Consider the following 7,185-nt stretch of genomic DNA (forward strand, 5'->3'; position numbering starts at 1 on the left):
CCGCTCTCCCTGGGGAGGGGGGGGGGGGCGGGGGGGAAGGCAGGTGAAGAGTGGGGGGCAAAGGACGGGGGGCGGAGGGAGGCGGGGGTGAGATGGGAGTGTGTGTGTGTGTGTGTGTGTGATCGTTCATTCTTCAGTTTAATTGGTTTAAAAAAAAAAAAATTATATATATATATGCATATGTATGCCTGCATGGGTCTGTGTGCATGCGTGCCTCTGTGTGTGTGTATGTGTATGTGACTGTGTGTGTGTGTGTGTTTGTGTTATGTGACTCTGTGTGTGTGTGTTATGTGACTGTGTGTGTGTGTGTGTGTGTGTGTGTGTTGTGTGTGTTCCACAGGGCCAACAGGCTGAACATTGTGTGCATGAGCGACGCCTTCTGTTCGTGCGGGGAAGGGGAAAACCCACTGCTGAAGAAAACCATGGACTCCATTCTGCTGGTGCATGAAAAGAACTGCCAGGAACGTAAGTTTCGGCCTCTTACATGTCTATCTATCTATCCATATTTTCTCTCTCTCTCTCTCTCTCTTTCTATATATATATATATATACATATATATAGGGTCATACTAAAATGCGAAAAGACGCGAAAAAGACACGAAAAGACACGCGAAAAGACACGAAAAGACGCGAAAAGACACGAAAAGACACGCGAAAAGACACGAAAAGACACGAAAATACACCGGAAAAGAATGTGAAAAGACATGAAAAGTCCTGGAATATCTAGTCTGTCTTTTCGCATTTTCACATTCTTTTCGGATGTCTTTTCGCGTTTTCACATTTTTTTCATATGTCCTTTCGTGTCTTTTCGCGTCTTTTCGTGTCTTTTCGCGTCTTTTCGAGTTTTAGTGACATCAAGGGGTCATACTAAAATGCGAAAAGACGCGAAAAGACGCGAAAAGACACGAAAATACACCGGAAAAGAATGTGAAAAGACATGAAAAGTCCTGGAGTATCTAGTCTGTCTTTTCCCATTTTCACATTCTTTTCGGATGTCTTTTCGCGCCTTTTCGCGTCTTTTCGAGTTTTAGTGACACCGGATTTTCTCTGTGTGAAATTCGGGCTGCTCTCCCCAGGGAGAGCGCGCCGCTACACTACAGCGCCATCATTTTTTTTTCTCTCCTGCGTGCAGTTTTTTTGTTTTTGTTTTTTGTTTTTCCTATCGATTAATTTGTGTGTGTGTGTGTGTGTGTGTGTGTGTGTTTTTTTTTTTCTTCTTCTCTGGACTGGCACATGGTATTTGAATTTAATTGAAATATGTTTTGATTTTATTTTGATTTGTTTATTTTATTTGTTTTATTCTATTTTGTTTTGGTTTTTAATGTATCTTTAAAAAAAAGTTTTGTTTTATGTTTTTTCGTTTTATTTTGATTTATTCAGGAACGTAAACTTGGACTCTTTTTCTCTGGACTTGCACTTGGCATTTTAATGTAACTGAATTTTATTCCATTTTCTTTTTCAAATGTTGTTTCATTTTATTTTGTTATATTCTATTTTGATTTATTTTATTTCATCTTATTTCATTTCGTTTTGTTTCTATCTTATTTCATTTTATTTTGATTTATTCAGGAACATGAGATTGGCCTTTTTCATCTAGACTCGCATTTTGTATTTTAATTTAATTGAGTCTTATTTCATTTTAAATGTTTCATTTTATTTTGTTTTATTCTATCGTATTCAATTCTATTTTGGTTTACTTGTTTTATTTCATTTGTGTTGTCTGCGTAGCCATGTGTCGTAGACTGCGTGCACAGCCGGTTTTGACTAGATCACGCCCCTTAGGCTGCGGCCATAGTAAACCCGGCCGTCCGGAGTTTTGACGGCCGTCTCTTTAGCCGGTAGAACGGGTCCGTCAAAGTGGCCATAGTAAACCCGGCTTTCCGGAGTTTTGACGGCCGTCTCTTGCTGAGGCCAAGTGCGGTCAAGGGAAATGTGAGTCGTCACTATCAAAATGGCGCGGACGAAACGGAACAGATCGTTGTTGTTGCTGTGGTGGTGGTGGAGAAAGAAAAGAGGGAGCCTACGACGTTTCGCTGTTCATCCTGTCAACAGATGGAGACACATGTATGGAGAATATCACCATCTGATGCCCCAGCTGCGCAATCACTCAGAGAAGTTTCATCAGTACATCAGAATGACACCTCATTCTTTTGATCATCTTCTTGAACTCTGTGCACCTGATCTTCGAGAAAAGTCAACTAACTTCTGCCGAGCAGTTCTAGTGTGTACATCTGCGCGCACATATGTGTGTGTGTGTGCGTGTGGTGTGTGTGTGTGTGCGCGCGCGCGCGTGCGTGTGTGTGTGTGTTTGTGTGTGTGTGCGTGCGTGTGTGTCGTGCGTGCGTACGTATGTGTGTATGTGTGTGTGTGAGAGAGAGAGACATGTGAATTTTAAAAAAAACAGCAATTTAGTGTGCACACTTTCCATTTTCCCCATTTTCGCAATGTTCTCCCATGCAGCCGCCACAAGATCTCTGTCGGCATGTCTTTTGTCACTCCTGCTGTAAATAAATGTTCTGAGCCTCACAGCACTGATCAACTTCTCTTCGTCCATGTTTGCAAGGGAGATAAGTCATTGAAAAATTAGGAACGGAGTCCTTCCCCTTTCCCTTTTCCTTTCCGTCGACCCGGCAAACGGACGTTTTGCACGAAAGTCGAAACGACGGGTTGAAAATGCCGGGCCGGGCCTGCTCCACTATGGCCACCCATATCCGTCATCGGTGACGCCACAGAGCAATTAAGCCGGGCAGGTTCTTTTACCCGGGCCGGCAAAAAAGACGGCGGTAAAAAACCGGGTTTACTATGGCCGCAGCCTTAGAGAGGCCACTGTGGCGCCGTCTTCGGTGATCTCCTGTTCTGGTAACGGTTTACAGTTGGCCGGATTTTCTCTTGGGAGTTTTCCTTCTCTTGGAAAGACTGCCTGCTGAGGCTAACGGACTCCATCTGCCCGGATTTTTCCTCGGGGTTGACTCCCGAAGCCTTTCCTATGAGTGGGTATGGCCGCAAGGCAGCGGAGGTTTGAAATCAGAGTTTTCCTTCTCTTAGATGAGCTGTCTTCCCAGACTGATGAGCCCCATCTACCCAAAGCGCTGGTTTTCAGGCGCCAGGTAACCCGCCTTCGCCCCTTCTCCTATCAGTAGTAGCAGTTCCGCCGGGCTTATATCTAAGCCACACGAGCAGGCTAGGAGCTGGACTTAGTTGTCAGAGGCTGTTGGAGACGCGCGCCCTGAGGGGCATTTTATAGACAATGGGAGCTTGTCCCCATTGCCACCCCTCGGCTATGACAACCTTGGGACCTTTTATTTCATTTTATCTTATTTCGTTTTGCTTTGTTTATCGTATTTTGTTCAACTTTGATTTATTCAGGAACGTAAGTTTGGCTTCTTTATCTCTAGAATCACACACGTAATTCAATTGAATTTTAGCGTATGATCTATGTCCATTTCATTTTGTGATTTTTTTTTTTTAAGTTTAGTTTTATTTTATTGTATGATATTCTATTCTGATCCATTTTATTTCATCTTATTTTATCTTGTTTAGTTTTTTCAAAGTTCGTTTTATTTTATTTTAATTTTTTTCAGGATTGTACGTTTGTCCTTTTTTTTCGCACATTTTATTTTATTTTATTTTATTTTATTTTAATTTTTTTGCTGCCCCATCATCTGCGCCGTTTCAGTGGCATTACTCCCACGCCGCTCATTTAGATTCCCCCATACACGGCAACACCCGGGTTCATCCGTCGCAGTTCCAGCGTCGGCAGTCCACAGGGAACCATCGATGTTAGGTCGCCTGGAGGCCACACACCAAAGGAGACCCTGCACTGCTGCTGAGTCACTTCGGTGGTGTTCAGTGGTGCCTGTTCTGTTTTAACGTACTTAGGACACCACCTACTAAGCCCCCTACTAACGACAATAATGGCTTAGTCGCGGAGCCAGACTGAGTGAGCGTCTCTCCCAGAGTGGAGACCGCCACCACGTCCCTCAAACAACAGCCCCCCATGAATCTGCCGACACCGACGACATTGACAGGACTCACCCAAAGCACGGAAGTGGAGGGGTATCGAAACTGAGGTCACCATGAGAGCAGGGCATGAAAGGTCACAGACTTTCAGACTATTTTGATTATATTGATGACGATGAAGGAGAAGAAGGATGACGATGATGATGACGATGTTGCTATGGAGGTCCATTTTGGTTTGGAACTGCGTGACAACGCTGTACTCTACGCTTCCTGTCATAATGATATCCCGGCGTTAACCAGGCCCGAGAGAAACAGACACTTGCAGTGTTGGTCAGGTAATTAGAGCAACACACCCAAAGACGCATCCTTGAAGTGGATGACACTCGACTGTGTGGTCCCAGTCTCCCCATTTAAGCCCACAGCACACTCAACTCTGGGTAGGAGCCGGCCACGGGCCGAAAAACCCACCTCCGCTGGGATTCGAACCCGCGTCCTCCCAGCCGTCAGTCCGCGACGCTAACCACTTCGCCACGGCGGCTGGTTCGCACATCATATTTCAATTCAATTGATTTTTTTTCCATTTTACTTTGTTTTTGTTTTTTTTTGTTTTTTTTCCGATTCTATTCTATTTTGACCTGTCTTGTTTTATCTTATTTTTTTTTTTTTTTGTGTTTGATCTTAGTTAATTTTATTTTCGATTTACTCAGGAACGTAAACTTTTTCTCTGGACTAGTACTGGGCATTTTAATTTAATTGAACTTTGTTTTATTTTAGTTTGGTTGATTTGATTTGATTTTTGCTTTGTTGTTTTTTGTTTTTGTTTTTATTTCATTTCATTCTGTTCTAGTTAATTTTGATTTATTTTATTTCATGTCATTTTATTCTATTTTCTTATTTAATTTTACTATGATTTATTAAAGAACATAAGCTTCTGTTTCTTAGGACTCGTATGTGTATTTCTTTATTTTTATTTCTTCTTTAAAAAGAAAAAGTGTAATCTTATTCACCATTCTGATTCTAATGAAAAAAGAAAAAAATAATAAAAAGAAAAAGGGGGAAAAAAGAGAAAAAGATCTAATTACATGTATGCCAGGCATAGATGACGAGTGTGGGTCTCTTGCGCCAGGAAGTTGGTAGCACTGGATGACAGATAGTTCCTGTGAATGTCTGAGATGTGTTGGTGTGTCCTAGCTATAAAGTGATTGCTAAAAAATAATCTTTGGTATAGATTATCATCTAAACATTCTCTGTGTGTCTTTCTGTGTCTCTCTGCGTCTCTCCCCCCCTCAGCCCCCCCCCCTCTCTCTCTCTCTGTAGTGTGTGTGTGTGCGTGCGTGTGTGTGTGTGTGTGTGTGTGTGTGTGTGTGTGTGTGTTTGGTTGCCTTCTTTAAGTTTATTTATTCAGTTTTCTGTTAACTTAATTTATACTTACTTACTTATTGATTGGCGTTCATTCGTTGGTTATCTATTCATTTATCAATTCACTTAATGTTTACTCATATATTCAGCCTTTTATTCATTCATTCATTCGTTTGTTCATTTACAATATTGCAGTCTATAAATCTAGCATGTACTGGATGAGCATTTATTGTATTTTGATATTTCCAGTGAACCAGTGTTATTATTCAAACTTTAGGCGCAAAGTCACACTTCATGTTGTTCTGTGGATATTTTGTGCTTTTCTTTTCTTTTCTTTCTTTTTCTTTTTTTTTTCTTCAGCTGCAAACGTGACAACAAACTCTATAGTTTCATGAGACCATGGAAATTGATATTCTTGTGTCTTGAAATTTCATTGTTATGTCTTCTTGTCTGTTTCAGAAATCAAGCTGCCTATCTTACAGTGTTCATGTAAGTTGATTTTGTGTGAGGACATGCAAGACTACTACCCTGTATGCCCGTCTCTCCCCCATCCCCTCCTCCTCCTCTCTCTCTCTCTCTCTGTTTCTGTCTTTCTTCTGTCATCTTGGTCCGTTCGGTGCGTGTACACGTGCGTGCGTGCGTGCGTGCGTGCGTGCGTGTGTGTGTGTGTGTGTGTGTGTGTGTGTGTCTGTATGTGTGTGTGTGTGTGTGTGTGTGTGTGTGTGCTTAATTGTCTGCGTGCGTCTGTGTGTTTGTATTTCTTGACGGTTCAGCCATTCATTGATTATCTATTCATTTTTCGTCAATTATTTGATATTAACTCATCTATTTATCCACTTATTCATTCATTCGTTTATCCATTGATTCATACTAAGGTATAATAAGCAGTCTATAGATCTAACATGTATGAGATGGTTTCGGGAGCGCGCGCGCGCGCGTGTGTGTGTGTGTGTGTGTGAGTACGATCGCGTGCGTACGAGCGGCGCGCAAACATGTGTATAAATAAGTGTGTGTCTGCACGAATACACACGCCGATGCGTATACATGTAACTTACTGAGCACTTCTCTCTCTGGTTCTCTCCCTCCCCCCCCCCCTGGCCCCCACGTTCCCCCCTCCACACCCTCTCCGCCCCCCCCCCCCCTACCCCCCATCTCTCATCCCATCTCACAGCCTCGCCCTATCTCGTGACGCCTGGCGCTGTTCTTGTTCTCTTCGCCTTGCTACTGCAGCAGATGGTCGCGTCGCTGTGAGACCGCTCCCACGCGCCAGCGTTCAGCGTGTGTCGGGTGCTTAAGTTGATCGTACGCGAAACGTCGGGTTTTGCACCTCGGCAGTGTAGAATACGTATGATTATGTTTGTATGTTAGTAAAGTATTTGTCTGTCCGTCTGCCTGCCTGTCTGTCTATCTATCTATCTGTCTATTATGTGGTCTTGTCAAGGCCTAAGCGCGTTGGGTTACGCTGCTGGTCAAGCATCTGCTTGGCAGATGTGGTGTAGCGTATATGGATTTGTCCGAACACAGTGACACCTCCTTGAGCTACTGATACTCACATTATTATTTTTCATTATTATCATTATCATTATACTGTTGTACGTGTTGTTTTGTATGTTTTTCAACATTTCATAATTTCATTGGGGATTTGTGTGTATGTGTGCGTGTGTGTGTGTGGGGGGTGGGGGTGGGGGTGGTATGGCGAGGGGGGAGGAGAGAGAGAGAGAGAGAGGTGTTATTATTTCTATTTTGTAGGTCTATACATTGGTCAGGATGTTTGCGACTTTCACTGGTTAGAACATTGTACATATATATGTATATCCTTTTTCAAACACATTTTGTGCGAACTTTATTTCCCCCATATTTTGTTAGC

General features: G+C 42.7%; 1 long non-coding RNA gene across 1 annotated transcript; it reads left to right on the top strand.

Annotated features, from left to right (window-relative positions):
- Positions 1–346: 346 nt before the first annotated feature.
- Positions 347–6,673, top strand: LOC143286621 (uncharacterized). Its single transcript, XR_013055836.1, has 3 exons — positions 347–465; positions 5,778–5,807; positions 6,490–6,673. It is a non-coding gene; the product is annotated as an uncharacterized LOC143286621 (long non-coding RNA).
- Positions 6,674–7,185: the final 512 nt, after the last annotated feature.

This window comes from Babylonia areolata, chromosome 10, assembly GCF_041734735.1.
Source record: "Babylonia areolata isolate BAREFJ2019XMU chromosome 10, ASM4173473v1, whole genome shotgun sequence".
NCBI classification, from domain to species: Eukaryota; Metazoa; Mollusca; class Gastropoda; order Neogastropoda; family Buccinidae; genus Babylonia; species Babylonia areolata.